The 18,633-nt window shown below is 46.4% G+C and overlaps 1 protein-coding gene across 4 annotated transcripts in view; it reads right to left on the bottom strand.

Moving 5' to 3' along the window:
• The window catches only part of CYRIA (CYFIP related Rac1 interactor A), a 55,672-nt gene extending 37,727 nt beyond the window's left edge, over positions 1 to 17,945 (bottom strand). For 2 of the 4 annotated variants that reach the window (XM_069974099.1, XM_069974096.1), the window contains exon 1: positions 17,840 to 17,945. The gene's annotated coding sequence lies outside the window, so the exon portion shown is untranslated. Of the gene's footprint in view, positions 1 to 3,973; positions 4,102 to 17,839 lie in introns of those variants that run through there. The other 2 variants (XM_069974102.1, XM_069974097.1) reach the window with 1 other exon arrangement.
• Positions 17,946 to 18,633: the final 688 nt, after the last annotated feature.

The raw sequence follows: 18,633 nt of genomic DNA, 5'->3' as shown, positions 1-18,633 counted from the left end.
GCTGAAAACACAGAAATCTGTGGGTGAGCTTTAAAGCCCTATTCCACCGGACTATTATCGTTTGGATACTCGTTAACGATAAACAATCTCAAACGACCGCTATTGTGAACGACCTGAAATCCTTCACCCCATTACACGGAACAATATCATTACTTATGATCATTCTTGCGGTCACCTTGTCGTCATTATTGCGTTCGTTGCTACTGTGAATGACGTCTTATTCCATGCGAACGATTTGTGAACAAGCAACGATAAAAATAGGTCCAGGTCTCATTAAGCGATCAACGATTTCTCGTTAGTCGTTTAATCGTTAACTGCTATTCAACCGAAAGATTATCACTTTGTTCTGAATGATTTAACGATTATCCAAACGATAATCTTCCCGTGGAATAGGGCTCTTACTCTCGGTCTCCTTCTCCCTTCTGAGGGCTAAAATTGTGTAAAAAAAAAAAAAGGCTTTTTGCAAGGTGTACACGGCCTTTAACTTGTGTGTATTAACTATATAATATACAACCTGCCAAACCCACATCCTCCCGGCAAGCCCTGAACCCACAGAGCTCACCTATTTCTATCCTGTGTAAACCTCGACGGCCACAATCAAAACTTCCAAGACCTACAAATAGGAAAGGCGCTATATATTCTTCCCATAATTATACGTTTGCCTTCAGCGAATCTAAGGTAAACTTTAAAAAAAATTCTGTTTAGTGTAACCATCAAATTCAGTTGAGAAACTATTCTCCAAAGCTCCAATCCTGCCTCCATTTTTAGCCCAGTGCATCCTCCCACATGTGGCCGTGTCCATGCTATATTATCAGTTATTGTCTCATAACTCTGGACTGTAATGTTACGGCTAATCCATGTATGTAAGTAGCCCTTCTCCAGGAGGGACAATACTTGGGCTGCATTCACACGATCCGGGAAGTTGTCCGTGCCAAATTCATAGCCCATTGCTTTGTACTGTTCGTGTTTTCCCCGATCTCCAATCAGTTCCGTTTAAAAATAGGACGTCATAACTCGGAGCGGAAGCACGACACGCATTCCCCATAGAAATCAATGAGATCCGTGTTTTTCATGGATGTGACATCAGTGTTCATCAATGAAAAACAAGTGATGTTGTCAATGTAATTTATAATGCTTTAAAACAGATCCGTGAAAAACACGGACACGGATGCAAAATGGATGTAAACACAGAAGGTTTTTCATGGATCACAGAGGTAGCTAGCGGACTACATTCACGGACCAGGAAAAACACTGAACGTGTGAATGCAGTCTTAGGGGTCTATTCCACAGGAGCGTCTTGATTCGGCAGATTTTCGCTCCATGGAATAGAGAGAATGATCAGCCGATGATCGTGTCTTCGGCTGATCGTTGATTTGGGTTCAGACCTAAAATCGTTGTTCGCCACCATCGCATCGCTACGGTTGAATAGTGGTGCGCGGCAGCAACCGCCGATTTCAGCAGAACCATACATTACCTGTCTGGGCTGCAGGTCTTCTTCTCCCGATCCCACGCGGCAGCAGCTTCGGAGCGGGGCTGTCTGAACTGACAGACCGTTTAGCCAATTACTGGCCGGTGATTGGCTGAGCGGTCTGTAAGTTCAGACAGCCCCGCTCCGAAGCTGCTGCGGGACTGGGAGAAGAAGACCTGCAGCCCGGACAGGTAATGTATTAAGCAAGGGCTGCAAGGACATCGGTGTCCCTGCAGCCCTTGTCTCACGATCTGGGCCGTGGCCCAGTAAACGAGCAGATTGCCGCTCATTTACGTCGTTGATCGGGTCCTGCTCGTTTGGTGGAATAGGACCCTTAGGCCTTATTCACATGTCCTGTACAATTTTAGGCCCCATTTAATCCACACCATCCGTGCAGTGAAAAAAAATAGAACAGGTCACAGTCTCTCCCCCGCTCCCATCACCACTTCCCCGACCCCCAACCAGCACATCCAAACGATGCAAGACTGTTTTTCATGGAGCGGACAAAATCACACTGTGAAAAACACTGGACATGTGAATGAGGCCTTATTCTCTCATGCCTCCCTTTAAGTTCATGCTTAAGGGCCCTATTCTACGGGAAGATTATCGTTCAGATTATCGCTAAATCGTTCGAACCTTAACGATAATCGTTCGTTTGAATAGAAGTTAACGATTAATGACCGAACGAGAAATCGTTGATCGTTTAATAAGACCTGAACCTATTTTTATCGTTGCTCGTTCGCAAATCGGTCGAATTGAATAAGATGTCGTACGGTCGTTCGCAGTAAGCCCTTCTTGCCCATCACCACTACCAAAAAAGAGCAGAGAGGCCATTGCCATGTGACTGAGCAAGCTTAATGGTCTCCTCCAGGACAGGCATTAATGACTCTCTATATTCTGGCCCAGCTCCTCCCTGGTGATTTTTATCCAAACCAGAATTTCATACAACTTACAGGGACACTACCTCCAATAGGTGGCACTAGAGAGTAGCTTCCCTTGAAGGAAAGCTACTTGGCATACTTTTATTTTCCCATGGAGTATTGCATGGCTTAAAGACTCACTATGCTATCTTGGCAGTCTCCTTAAAGAAGTACTCCGGCAGAAAAAAAACAAAAAACTTAGTGTTAAAAAGTTATACAAATATTTAAATTATTTAGATTAGAAAATCTCAATCCTTCCAGTACTTATTAGCTGCCACCTCTGCCCATGTCAGGAACTGTCCAGAGCAGGAGAGGTTTTCTATGGGGATTTGCTGCTGCTCTGGACAGTTCCTGACATGGACAGAGGTGGCAGCAGAGAGCACTGTATCAGACTAGAAAGAATACACCACTTCCTGCAGGACATACAACAGCTGATAAGTATTGGAAGACTGGAGATTTTTTTAATAGAAGTAAATTACAAATCTATACAACGTTCTGACACCAGTTAATTTGGAAAAAAATTTCCCCACTGCAATACCCCTTTAAAGAGACACATTTCCTGCTCAGTCCCAGGTCAAGAAACACTAAAAGTCACCAATGAAACATTACCTGGAGTCTCAGGCTACTTAACCTCTCTGGTAACCTTTGTTGTATTGTTTCACATCCCGCACTGATGGGTACACAATGCTCTTACCTATACAAATACTTTCTTATCTGTATGTAACCTGGTCAATGAGGACAATAAGAAATACAATAAACTGAAGTAGCGCATGTATCCTATAGTAATAAATGCTAATTGAGCAGCGAAAAAAGTTATATTACTCATCTTGCTGTAAACTTTTTATTCTATATACTGTGCATACTGTCTCCAAACTGTACAGATGCTTTTCTGCTCTCCCTGCTGACTCATCCCCCTCGGCCCATTGAGGGGGGAAGGCTGGAAAACAGCTTTTTGGAGTACAGAAAGAGGCTTTTTTACCTAATAAAACCTATTCTAGAGATTCTTAAAATCGCATGTACTATTGATTTCTGCAAAAATATTTTAAATGACTTTAATACCCACATTGCCTTACTCTGTGATAATGTCTCCATTCACCAAATAAAAACTCTGAAAGTCAAAATGATAAAACTTGTCAGGTAAATGAATCCTGGCATAGTAAGCTGACCGGCTGCGGGGTGACTCTGTAACCGGACCCGGAGTCCAGCGTAGAGGAGCGGGCTCAGCGATAAGTGATCCGCTCGGAGGTATTCAGTGCGCAGCTCTTCTATTGTCTTTGTAACCAGATACACAGAGATCTGTACACAGGAAATTATCATATATCCTTTTTATTGTCAGAGTGAAATTCACAGGCTTAAAGGGCAAGCAGCAGCTGAGAGGCGGGTGACACCGCACAGCACATCTCTATCTGGTACACAGGTGTCAGACTCACTGCCCTCCAGCTAAAGCTTCAGCCGTCCAGGCATGATGGGAATTGTAGTTCTGCAACAGCTGGAGGACCGAAGGTTCCCCATCCCTGTCCTAGACTAAACTAAGTAACTACAATATGCTCATAAAAAGTACAGGAATAGTGTGGCACAACTTTACCTTTAGAAGCTTCTTGCCCCATTATATAATATAGACTTGTGTTCTCTGCGATTCCTATAGGACCCGGAATCTGAGGGGCGACTATTACATGGAGAAGCGACCATCCCGGTGTGTCAGGGTGCTTTAGCTTCTGCACAAGACTGCGGTATCAGCAGCAATATCCCGTAGCTATATATACGGGAGCTGTAGATGCGGCAGCGCTCTGCTATGTCACATTACTGATCTGCTTCATGTCAGGTCTGCCGCCTCCTATTTGGTCACATCTGTAATAAAATGCTTTCTGCTTTTACCAGTCTCCACTTTCTCCTTCAAGATAAGCTACAAAGATTCCACAGCTATATACAGACAGGCAGCTATATACAGACAGACAGCTATATACAGACAACTACCTATATACAGACAGAGAGCTATATACAGACAACTACCTATATACAGACAACTACCTATATACAGACAACTACCTATATACAGACAGCTATATACAGACAGACAGCTATATACAGGCAGCTATATACAGACACATGGCTATATACAGGCAACTACCTATATACAGTACAGCCAGCTATATACAGACAGGCAGCTATATACAGACAGGCAGCTATATACAGACAACTACCTATATACAGACAACTACCTATATACAGACAGCTATATACAGCCAGACAGCTATATACAGGCAGCTATATACAGACACATGGCTATATACAGGCAACTACCTATATACAGTACAGCCAGCTATATACAGACAGGCAGCTATATACAGACACATGGCTATATACAGGCAACTACCTATATACAGTACAGCCAGCTATATACAGACAGGCAGCTATATAAAGAAAGGCAGCTATATACAGCCAACTACCTATATACAGACAGCTATATACAGGCAAATACCTATACACAGACAGATATATACAGGCAGCTACATACAGACAACTACCTATATACACACACAGCTATATGCAGACAGCTACCTATATACACACAGCTATACACAGGCAGCTATATACAGACAGCTACCTATATACAGACAGCTACCTATATACACACAGCTATACACAAACAGCTACCTATATACACACAGCTATACACAGACAGCTACCTATATACAGACAGCTACCTATATACAGACAGCTACCTATATACAGACAGCTACCTATATACACACAGCTATACACAAACAGCTACCTATATACACACAGCTATACACAGACAGCTACCTATATACAGACAGCTACCTATATACAGACAGCTACCTATATACAGACAGCTACCTATATACACACACAGCAATACACAGGCAGCTATATATACACACAGCTATATACAGACAGCTACCTATATACACACACAGCTATGCACAGGCAGCTATATACAGACAGCTATACATAGGCAGCTTTACACAGGCAGCTATATACAGACAGCTACCTATATACACACAGCTATACACAGGCAGTTACCTACACACAGGTAGCTATATACACACTGCTGTACTGTAAACTGTGTTCTAAATACAGGATGGGGATTCGGGGACAGTCCCCCCCCCCCAAAAAAAAAAAACACACACACGTGGGATCAATGAGGGTCCCAGCAGTCCTGTGTCGATTGCCTTGTTAACCTCTATCCTGCAGATAGGAGATAAACTTTGACCCCTTTCATGTTATATGGCATCTGCTTGAACCTACATACTAGTCTCCCAGGCTTTCCTATACAGGAGGACAAAATTATAGCGGTATATGTCTACACAGCAGCACACACCAATAGCGGTATATGTCTACACAGCAGCACACACCAATAGCGGTATATGTCTACACAGCAGCACACCTAGGAGGCGTCCATAAGAGTTATCCCAAATAACACGGGATAGGGGGATAGGAGTCAGATCTCTAAGTCTATGTTATGCATCAAGCAAAGAGTCTCCATTCATCGCCTAGGATGCTGCTGGAGATAGCTAGACGGTGTAGTCCGCCATCTCTATAGACTAGGAGTGGAGCCGTGGCAGGAGTGGAGGAGTGGAGCCGTGTTACTATAAGAAGGGATATACCCCTGTAAACAATTGTATACCTGCAATGGGAATATTAAAAAAAAAAAAAAAAAACAACAAGATGTGAACAAGGTCTGAGCTGAGAGGACAGCTGTGCTGTGCCTTTAAGTTATTGTTTCCCATGCACTAGCACTAGAGAGGAGGGGGGAAGGGGAGAACCCCTGGGAAAAAGTTACAATTTTTTGTTAGGCTGGGTTCACACTGCGTTTTTGCAATCTGGTTTTTAATTTACTTCCGTTACAAAAAAAAAAAAAAAAAAAAAAAAGGACCACAAAAGGCATCCTTTTTTCCATCCTTTTTTAGCATACACAAAAATGTGGTTGCAAAAACGCAGTGTGAACCCAGCCTTACCTTCTTAGTGAATAATGTCTATGTCAGGAGAATCCATTAGAGCTATACCATCCTCCGTCAGGTTAATGGAGTCCTATTAAGAAGCCTGGTATATACACTGGGAGCCTTTATACCAAGCATGATGTGAACATGGACGTATCCACCCAGCAGCAGTAAGGGAGTAGCCTCTTGTCCTAGCTGTGATGCTTTATAATACGCCATGCTGCTTTTATGGCATGGGCAGGACAGGGATATAGTGCAACCTGTAGTTAGGACGGCCGGCATCATCTTTAGACGCCTTCGGGGTCTGTTCACACAGAACAATTGCCGGCTGTAATTTCTGGGACTCTTTCATCTCAATGAAGCTTGTAGAAAAGCAGCAACGACCCCGTCTATGGAAAGTAGCTGCCAGGTGTGACCATAACCACAGCCGAGGCGCTACCCAGCCACCGATAACGTTATATCGATGTATTTCCGGGTGTTCACGCACGACAACCCCCGTACAATGACAGTCACACCTTCTCAGTCCTGAAGCGGCGTTTACTTACAGGTGTGGGCAAAGTGAAACTGTTGTGTTAGGTGTAAAAACCACACGAGAAAAATAATAATACAAAGAGAAAGAAGAAAGAAGAGTGCTTTCACTATGAAACCCAAAGCCACTGATGCAAGGCTACTTGACCTAGTCAGAGACCCCTAGTTTCACCCTGTACGCAATGGGAACTGTTCATACTGCCCGACCTGGGGCAAAACTACAACTCCCATCATGCATCACATCTCAACTCTATATAAGCCACAAAAAAAAAAAAAAAAAAAAAAACACAGACCTACAGCTCCAGGAGACAGAAATGGCCAATAGTCACTGACCCTCACCCCAGTATCATTACCAATAGGAATAATGGGGTCGTGACCTATGCTAAAGGATTCTTCAGCCACAAAGGTAGTTTTGAAGATCCAGACAATGACAAAGATTTCATCCATCTGTATTCTTTATATACATTGTCTAACATGAAAGAGGATTCCTATTTCTATGTTCTGCATCATCATGTATGGAGCCTGACATCTCTTATGTGAGGTTTATCCCTCCTATGGAATCCATCAGCATATAGAGGACACCTGAAAAAATAAATAAATAAAACTCTGGTGTCAGAAAGTTATATAGATTTGTAAATTACTTCTATTTAAAAAAAAATTCAAGTCTTCCGGTATTTATCAGCTGCTGTATGTCCTGTAGGAAGTGGTGTATTCTCTCCAGTCTGACACAGTGCTCTCTGCTGCCACCTCTGTCCATGTCAGGAACTGTCCAGAGCAGGAGAGGTTTTCTATGGGGATTTGCTGCTGCTCTGGACAGTTCCTGACATGGACAGAGGTGGCAACAGAGAGCAGTGTCAGACTGGAGAGAATACACCACTTCCTGCAGGACATGCAGCAGCTGATAAGTACTGGAAAAGTAGTAGTAATTTACAAATCTGTATAACTTTCTGACATCAGTTGATTTGAAAACATTTTTAACCTCTTTAAAGAGAACCTGTCACCCCGGCTACCGGGGTGAAGCCCGTGCGACCCCCCTCAGTGGAGCCCCTTATACTTACCCTTTCTTCGAAGTCCCAGTGCTGAGAAATCCCCATCGGAAGCCATGCGCACGCTCACCAAAGACAAGCCGGAATCATCTCTGGTGAGCGCACACACGGCTTCCGTCAGGGTTTTCTCAAGGGTGGGACAGGGTTCAGGACTTCGATCAAGGGGTAAGTATAAGGGGCTCGGTGAACTTCTCGCCCCTATAACCTGTAACACACACAGCATATACATCAGTCAGTTCTGGGGAGTGGGATCATTCCAGAACCATTGACGGCAGTGTCTTCCGAGCTTTCAGAGTTATTACTGTTAGGTAAAGCTGAAACTCACACAGAGGAGCCGCATGCACACCTGGTGAGCGAGGGAACCACACAAAGGGGTGATGACAGGAGACGGGGCCACTCTCACCATGATGTGACCTTTCCTTTGTCAGTACCTTACAGCCATGTGTCTACACACAAAGCAGTCAATATCCTGTGTGAAAGGTACGCAAGGAAGCCGGGAACAACCCCCAAATAGGTGGAGGATCATCAGCAAGCGTTACTGTTCTGGTTACTGCACCCCCATTGGGATCTGATGGGAAAAGGGGGGAGGGGGGGGGGGTCTAATTTTTTGTACTAAACATATAGATAGAAAAGGTTCTGATGACTTGCTGACTACACAAGCTGCATCATTTTCTACCACCCTGAAAATGTCTAAGGAGGGAGCCGGAAACTCAGAAGGTAGAAGCCCATGGCCAGGCACTTCTCTCCTCGACTCTACAGAAAGTCTATGGAGCCCATCTCCTACGGATAGGAGGACATCACAGCCGGCCAGGAAGACTAGCGCTGTCTTCACCCGATTCGTTTGATCACACAGACCAAACAAAAATGTGACACGTCAAAAGTTTTAATTTCAAATGATCGGGACAATTTAAAGGGGTAGTTCCCCAAAAAATTTGAGATTTGTAATATACTTCTATAAAAAAAAATAAAAAATATCATGTCTTCCAATACTTATCATCTGCTGTATGTCCTACAGGAAGTGGTGTATTCTTTCCAGTCTGACACAGTGCTCTCTGCTGCCACCTCTGTCCATGTCAGGAACTGTCCAGAGCAGCAGCATCCCCCATAGAAAACCTCTCCTGCTCTCCAGACTGAAAATAATACATCATTTCCTGCAGGGCATACAGCAGCTGATAAGTACAGGAAAACTTGATTATTATTATTATTATTTTTTAATTACAAATCTCTGGCACCAGTTAATTTGAAAGAAAAAAAAATGTCTTTCAATAGCATCTTCTTAGTGATCAATGATGCTGTCCATCTGGGTCACTAGCCCCATAGTTAGGCAGCTACATGGTCCATATTACACTTACGGTCTAACTAGTAGCAAGACCACGCTGGCTCAAGTGCAATACTATCTGGGCACATGTCCATTGAGTTCAGAAATGGACTGAACTGTCACAAGTGTATTACGGTTTGTTCTACTGAACTCTATTGGTGCATGTCTTTCTGCCAGTATACCAGTATGTATACCCGGGACCTAGTGGCCTTTCTAGGTGTGAACATAGCTTAATCAGGGTACCTTACTTCTGATAAATTGTACCCAATGGAAGCACAAGGCTGTAGACATTTTGTGTATCACATCCAAACAGCAACCAGATATATAATCCATCTATCCTTCTCCTTTCAACCATACCATCCCTAGACATGTTTTTTTTTTTTTTTGGGTACAGTTGAAAAAAAAAAAAGTGTATTTATATATATATATATATACACACACACATATATATATATATATATATATACACACACACGCACAGAGCAACATAAGAAACGCAGTGTGCAAAGACAACACCAGCGGAGTCATGGCCGTAATGGGCTGTGTACTGTAGTATTAGTGTAATTGTATGTGTTATACCGCTGATGATTATAGGGCTGTACAGCATCACGCTATGATGCCAGACCTGAATGACACAGTACAGCAAGGTGGACAGGGCTGAACACGGAGCAGACACATCATGGCCGTACAGTCATAGCACCGGGTACACCGCTCATGTATCACATTCAGGTAATAAAGCTGAGATCAGCAAAACCTGCAGGTTCACTGCTCAAAGCCGAGTCCATGAGTCACAATGATAATAGAAGATTCACTATGTGTTATAGAACCTGGAGGCTGCACTGACCTCTAAGGATATATCCAATGAGTCACTCAACATTGCAGCCACTAAAACCAATGGGCAGAGAAGCTAATGAAAGATGCAGGTACAGAGCGGAGATAGGAGCAGCCCCGGCTATATACCCCTAAAAGGGGAGCATCTATCCAATGTACATAATCTGGAAATATACACAAAGCATCTATCCAATGTACATGATCTGGAAATATACACAAAGCATATGTCCAATGTACATGATCTGGATATATACACAAAGCATATGTCCAATGTACATGATCTGGATATATACACAAAGCATATGTCCATTCCCTGACAGCTCTTGAGCAATGAAGGATGTTTCCTATGTACAATGCCCCCTTTATAGGGATATCCCATCTTCTGACCCGGCAGCGGATATGGCAGGCGTGCACCAGGAAGAAGGGGCAAATCTGTGCCATCTCCCTGGCATATGTCTTAGCCGCAGCCTTCATTAACCTCCCCCTTTGAAACACTTATTCACCTTTACCCAGTGAGCACACGTGCATGTATACGGTAAGGAACTACTATTGGTTAAAGGGGTTTTTCACCAATACCAGAAAGTGCCAGAGATTTGTCATTTTCGATCAAAAAATCTTGAGTCTTCCAGTACTTATCAGCTGCTGTATGACCTGCAGGAAGTGGTGTATTCTCTCCAGTCTGACACAGTGCTCTCTGCTGCCACCTCTGTCCATGTCAAGAGCTGTCCAGAGCAGGAGAGGTTTTCTATGGAGATTTGCTGCTGCTCTGGACAGTTCCTGACATGGACAGAGGTGGCAGCAGAGAGCACTGTGTCAGACTGGAAAGAATACACCACTTCCTGCAGGACATACAGAGGTTGATAAGTACTGGAAGACTGGAGATTTTTTAATAGAAGAAAATTACATATCTCTGGAACTTTCTGGCTCCAGTTGATTGGGAGGGGGGGGGACCCCTTTAACATCTGTTCAATATGCACGGCCACCTTACAAAATTGAGGATGGCATCAAAGACAGGTTGGAGCTACGCCAGAATAACCTCTATTACCAGATATAGCGGCGCCTAGTAAGTGGGAAGGATCTTGTCGGTAACCATCACAATCAAACTTTGGATTGAAGCTTTTGGAGGGAGGAAAAAAAAAAAAATAGAAAAAAAATTCTGAAGCTTGAAAGACAAAAGGGATAAAGCGCCTCATCCAGTGTCCGGAGCAAATTGATTATTCAGTAGGAGACTGATCCCGGCCCCAGACAGCTGACATAATGTTTTCCTGCACCGACAGATGTACAACTATTTGGATGTGAGCGGAGGGGGCGGGGATGGCACATTTATGGATGATCACAATTTATCCCCTAATACTAATTTTTAGGCTGTGAATAGAGATAAACAAATTTACAGTAAGTTTCACGAATCTAAACGCTCGCCATTTGAATCTCGCTGCCTGGGCGTCTGGAAAAATGGGCGACCACTTCTAGACCTATTGAAAGGAATATTAAGTCACTTGCAGACGAGAGGAGAACTCCATACGTGTCATTATCGGACCAAAATCAGATGCAAATGTCATTACAGCCCCCGACCCCCATACCACATAACGCAATTACACTCTTCAGCACGGCAGATGCACTACTAGGCTCGTGTATTAATACGGGGGGGCTCACAATTCACACATACACCGACTAATCCACAAATAATAGGGAATGGCCCCCATGTGACCCTTGACACAATGGATGCTTTACCCATTCCGAATGTAAAAGAGTGAATAAGTGGGGAGGGTCTCCAGCCTCCCACCATCTGCTGTCACCACTGCGGCCATTATCCAGCTCTGCAAAGCAAATAAGTGACAGCCCAGAGCCCCTGCCCGGCACACAGGACGGTGAGAGGAAGAACGATCTGTGCCAGGACAAATGCCCGAGCGCCATCATTGCCAACCTAACATATATATAAAGGTATCGATTGTACTTCTTGTTATGCTAAAAATCAATGCTGGGGAATAACATTAATGATATGAACACAATTAGCAAGTGCGGAGGTTTCTAAGTGAGCAAAAAATTGCACAAACCATGGCTAGAGTGCAAGCTCTGCAGTCAAGCAATCTATCGTATTCACATAGGCCACAAAGTGCTGGATAACCCCTTTTAAAGGGGTTATCCAGTGCTACAAAAACATGGCCACTTTCCCCTACTGTTCTCTCCAGATTGGGTGGGGTTTTGAAACTCAGTTCCGATGAAGTAAATGGAGCTTAATTGCAAACCGCACCTGACCTGGAGACAACAGTAGGGGGAAAAGTGGCCATGTTTTTGTAGCGCTGGATAACCCCTTTAAGTGAACCATCAGCTGGTTAGACGCATCGTTTTGTGTAATAACAGACAACCATTAAATCGTTGGTCGTTTGATAGAATTTGGACCTATTTTTATCGTTTGATCTTTCGCAAATCGGTTGCACATCGTTCGGTGTGATAAGTAGTCATAGCTGAAACTTACACAATAGCGACGACAAAACGTATGCAAGAATGATCATAAGTAACGATCATTGTCCTGTGTAATTGGGCAAACGATTTTGGGTCGTTTGCCATAGCAGTCGTTTGAGATTGTTTATCGTTAGTCGTCCAAAAAAATAGTACCATAAAGCACACGACTTACTGCACTGGAACAGTGCCGAGGAGTAAGATAACAGACGTACCTTCCTCCTCAGAGTCTCCTGTGCAGAAGGGACACATCAGCAGGTTACCTTCGGATAGATGCAAACACATTTATTTAGCAAACTTGTCTCCTTCTCCTGATTTGCCGCTATATCCCTCCTATTGCTGACAGCTTGTTGTCTAGGTTACCGACCACCTCTCTGCTCTGAAACCAGTGGTCTGGCTGGTGTATATATAGCCATAATGTAGACATATACAACTATAGCTGTATACATACCAGCCGGACCACTGCTTTTAGAGCAGAGTGGTGGTTGGTAACCTAGATGAGCTGTGAACAATGGGAGGGAAAGAGCAGGATATAGGGTCAGAGAAGATGAACCACAGTCATCTCCTGATTATTTATTTAAAGGGGTTATCCAGCGCTACAAAAACATGGCCACTTTTCCCCCTCTCGTCTCCAGATTGGGTGGGATTTCAAACTCAGTTCCATTGAAGTAAATGGAGCTTACTTGCAAACCGCACCTGAACTGGAGACAAGAGAGGGGGAAAAGTGGCCATGTTTTTGTAGCACTGGAATGGAACAGAGTTACAAGAGAGTTACAAGAGAGTTACAAGAGAGTTACAAGAGAGTTACAAGAGAGTTACAAGAGAGTTACAAGAGAGTTACAAAACCTGCACCCAAACGAGAGACTGGAGACAATCGTGGTGCTGTCTCAGGAAGAAAGCGGCCATGTTTTGACTACTTTAATTGTAATGCCTTCACTTTACCTTTTACCTTTTTGTATGTGTAATATCTATGCTGCTGTAAGGGCCCTACTCCACGGGACGATTATCGTTCCCATATAAGTTAACGATGAATGATCCAAACGACCGCTATAGCGAAAGACCTGAAATCGTTCGCCCATTTACATGGAACGATAATCGTCTTGTCATCGCCATTGCGTTCGTCGCTACTGCGAACGACGTCTTATTCAATGCGAACGATTTGCAAACGAGCAACGATAAAAATAGGTCCAGGTCTTATTAAACGATCAACGATTTCTCGTTCGGTCGTTAATCGTTAACTGCTATTCAACCGAACGATTATCGTTTAGACTCGAACGACTTAACGATAATCATCCCATAGAATAGGGCCCCAACACACTGAATTTCCCCATGGTGGGACTATTGAAGGATTATCTTATCTTAGTGCTGGATAACCCCTTTAAGATGGGGCAGTCGCCCTGCATCCACACTGCACATATACCAACCCAAGTGTGAAGAAGCCTGAGAAGTAAATGCACACCTAGTGTAAGTGTGCACCCAGTGGATTACATTACTATGTATGTGGATGAGATGTCACACTTCTCCTACACATGCTTCAGATACTTTCCACAAGGAAATGGAGCGGTGGTATGCAGCATGCAGACAGCGCACAGTCATACATCATTCTATTGGTTTCAATAAGGAACTGAAAAATCAAACTCTAGTGTTGTGGATCCAGAGCAAAAATGCTGAATCACAGATAAAAGCTTCAACTATAAAACACTATATATACTGGCAGCAATGCTTCCATGGTCGCCCACCGGGCACAGCCGACAGCGATGACTTGTCACCACATGTGACAACGCATCATCACTGGCTGACGGTATAGGAGACCAGGGAAGCGTCAGGGGATTGGGGGTCAGTAAGTATACTTATTTTTACTTTCTTTTCTTTCAAATCAACTGGTTTCAGAGAGTTTTGCAGATTTGTGCTTAAAAATCTCCAGCCTTCCAGTACTTATCAGCTGCTGTATGCCCTGCAGAAAGTGGTGTGTTCTTTCCAGTCTGACACAGTGCTCTCTGCTGCCACCTCTGTCCAAAACAGCAGCAAATCCCCATAGAAAACCTCTCCTGCTCTGGACATTTCCTGACATGGACAGAGGTGGCAGCAGAGAGCACTGTGTCAGACTGAAAAAAAATACACTCCTTCCTGCAGGACATACAGCAGCTGGTAAGTACTGAAAGACTTGAGATTTTTAAATAAAAGTAAATTACAAATCTAAATAACTTTCTAAAATCAGTTGATTTGAAATAAAAATATTTTCCCATAATCCTACAGTAATACAGGAACATTTTGTATCCATATGATGGGCACAAGTACTGAAGAGCTGGAGTGACAGCTGTCAGTTCAGATGATCAGAGCGGCGGACTGGTCAGGACAGATGGAATAATGATGCCAGTCTATGGCCGGCCCAATGTCAGCACAGCATCTGCACTATACAAGTCTATGGCCGGCCCAATGTCAGCACAGCATCTGCACTATACAAGTCTATGGCCAGCCTAATGTCAGCACAGCATCTGCACTATACAAGTCTATGGCCAGCCTAATGTCAGCACAGCATCTGCACTATACAAGTCTATGGCCAACTTAATGTCAGCACAGCATCTGCACTATACAAGTCTATGGCCAGCCTAATGTCAGCACAGCATCTGCACTATACAAGTCTATGGCCAGCCTAATGTCAGCACAGCATCTGCACTATACAAGTCTATGGCCAGCCTAATGTCAGCACAGCATCTGCACTATACAAGTCTATGGCCAGCCTAATGTCAGCACAGCATCTGCACTATACAAGTCTATGGCCAGCCTAATGTCAGCACAGCATCTGCACTATACAAGTCTATGGCCAGCCTAATGTCAGCACAGCAGTACTGGCTGAAAATGATAAATAATCAGACCGGTATAATCTGCATAATAAAGAGACCAGAGAAACCTGCAGCAAAGTCCCAATCTAGAGCAGGTCTCAGCGTCATCGTGTGAATGAGAGCAAAGAGCAGATATGGAGATGTCCGCCTGATCTGTCATTGCAGGGAATGTTATTGTAAAACTAAACACAAGACCTGTAGCTGCACAATGCAGGAGGCCGAGGAGAGGACAGATGGGACGGGGGAGATCACAGGCAGACGGGGTACAGTGGGAGAGTCCTGAGCCGGGCACAGCGGCTACTATGTGCACCGTCTATGGAGGCAGCTGATGGACCCGCAAAGAACAGGAAGGAAGATCGGTAATGTCAGGAAGGGCATGAGACGCTTCAGTGATTACTGCCCCCTGTAGGTGGTCACCAAGCTTCCTCCTTACAGGGCTTCTCTATGACTGCATCAAAATAGGTTTTTAGATAGAGCCATATATATGCTCAAACTACTAAAACTCCCAGAATGCCCCCCACAGGCAGCCACAACTCCCAGCATGCCCTCTACAACCAGCTTCTGCAGAATTACAACTCCTGACATGCCCCCCCCCTACAACCAGCTGCTGCAGGACTACAACTCCCAGCATGCCCCCCTACAAGCAGCCGCTGCAGGACTACAACTCCCAGCCCCCCCTACAACCAGCTGCTGCAGGACTACAACTCCCAGCATGTCCCCCTACAAGCAGCCGCTGCAGAACTACAACTCCCAGCATGTCCCCCTACAAGCAGCCGCTGCAGAACTACAACCCCCAGCATGTCCCCCTACAAGCAGCCGCTGCAGAACTACATCTCCCAGCATGCCCACAGCAACTGGTTTGGGCGGTATGGTGATATAACTATGGGATGCCTGGTGACAGCAATGCAGGTGACCACCCAGCTTTCCCTGGCACAGATATCCTGCCCAGATACAAGCCACACTTGCTGACATCTTTTCTGGGACCCCCTTAGCTATGTGGAGTATGAGAGCAATGCCCCCAGTATAGCAGCAGCAGCGGGTCCCGGCTATGGGCTGCCACTATGTGGTGAGGCTGGCACCATGCTGCCCGGCTATGGGCTGCCCCTATGTGGTGAGGCTGGCACCATGCTGCCCCTATGTGGTGAGGCTGGCACCATGCTGCCCGGCTATGGGCTGCCCCTATGTGGTGAGGCTGGCACCATACTGCCCCTATGTGGTGAGGCTGCCCCTATGTGGTGAGGCTGGCACCATGCTGCCCCTATGTGGTGAGGCTGGCACCATGCTGCCCGGCTATGGGCTGCCCCTATGTGGTGAGGCTGGCACCATGCTGCCCGGCTATGGGCTGCCCCTATGTGGTAAGGCTGTCCCTATGCTGCCCGGCTATGGGCTGCCCCTATGTGGTGAGGCTGGCACCATTCTGCCCCTATGTGGTGAGGCTGGCACCATTCTGCCCCTATGTGCTGAGGCTGGCACCATGCTGCCCCTATGAGCTGAGGCTGGCACCATGCTGCCCCTATGTGCTGAGGCTGGCACCATGCTGCCCCTATGTGCTGAGGCTGGCACCATGCTGCCCCTATGTGCTGAGGCTGGCACCATGCTGCCCCCATGTGCTGAAGCTGGCACCATTCTGCCCCCATGTGGTGAGGCTGGCACCATGCTGCCCCTATGCGGTGAGGCTGCCCCCATGTGGTGAGGCTGGCACCATGCTGCCCCTATGTGCTGAGGCTGGCACCATGCTGCCCCCATGTGCTGAAGCTGGCACCATTCTGCCCCCATGTGGTGAGGCTGGCACCATGCTGCCCCTATGCGGTGAGGCTGCCCCCATGTGGTGAGGCTGGCACTATGCTGCCCCCATGTGCTGAGGCTGGCACCATGCTGCCCCTATGTGGTGAGGCTGGCACTATGCTGCCCCCATGTGCTGAGGCTGGCACCATGCTGCCCCCATGTGGTGAGGCTGGCACTATGCTGCCCCCATGTGCTGAAGCTGGCACCATTCTGCCCCCATGTGGTGAGGCTGGCACCATGCTGCCCCCATGTGGTAAGGCTGGCACCATGCTGCCCCTATGCGGTGAGGCTGCCCCCATGTGGTGAGGCTGGCACCATGCTGCCCCTATGTGCTGAGGCTGGCACTATGCTGCCCCTATGTGCTGAGGCTGGCACCATGCTGCCCCTATGTGCTGAGGCTGGCACCATGCTGCCCCTATGTGCTGAGGCTGGCACCATGCTGCCCGGCTATGGGAGATGCCCACCTCATGGACATAACACGGCGCTCACTATTAACCCTCACGATGCCGGGAGCCGCTCCAGCAATGTGTGTGGGTGGGTGGAGCGGTGGTCGCATAGAGGATGCACTCGCTGTTCCCGGCTCTTCTCCCAGGAATACGGGGAGCGGAGGAAGCTCTCTCCCGGGTGAGCGGAGGGATACAGTAAGGCGGTGAGGCGCACGCAGCACCGGGTACTTACAGCTCGGACTCAGCCGCTGCGATCCTCTTCTTCTTCTTCTTCTCCTCCTCGCCGCTAACTGCTGCTGCCGCTGGTGTGAGGCGAGGGGGGGGAGTGCGCATGCGCAGTGATCCTTCCCAGCCGCCCACTTTCTGGCTCAAAGTAGGCGGGGCCTTGGTTTGCGCATGCGGCGTAAGGAAAGTGTGGGTGAGCTTGTGGGCGGGCGCGCGCAGGCTGCGTCACAGGTTGCTAGGGAGATTGGTTGCTGCAGGAAGCAGCTGTGCTGTCACTCCAATGGCAGTCGGGGGCTGTAGTGCTGTCACTGCGGGAGGGGAGCTGCCCTGTCACCATGGAAGATTGAACTGCAGTAGAATGGGGGATTGTAGCTGAAACCTGACAGGTGTATTCAGGGGCGGTCTTGGCATTTCTGGGGCCCCAAGCAAAGTTATGTCAGGGGCCCCCCCTCGACACGCGTTCCTAAACAATAGACCGCTGTGTGTTGCCCCCCAGTAGTATATACCCCTTGTGCGCTACCACCAGTAATATATACTCCTTGTGTGCTGCCCCCAATAGTATATACCCCTTGTGCGCTACCGCCAGTAATATATACTCCTTGTGTGCTGCCCCCAATAGTATATACCCCTTGTGTCCTGCCCCCAGTAGTATATACCCCTTGTTTGCTTCCCCCAGTAGTATATAGACCCCTGTGTGTTCCCCCAGTTATATATAGCCCCTCGTGTGCTCCCCCAGAAATATATAGACCTCCTGTGTGCTGCCCCAGTTGTATATAGACCCCCTGTGTGCTGCCCCCAGTT

This window comes from Dendropsophus ebraccatus, chromosome 6 (assembly GCF_027789765.1).
Source record: "Dendropsophus ebraccatus isolate aDenEbr1 chromosome 6, aDenEbr1.pat, whole genome shotgun sequence".
Classification (NCBI taxonomy): Eukaryota; Metazoa; Chordata; class Amphibia; order Anura; family Hylidae; genus Dendropsophus; species Dendropsophus ebraccatus.
The sequence above is the reverse complement of the archived record's forward strand: the minus strand, read 5'-3'. Positions and strand labels throughout refer to the sequence as shown.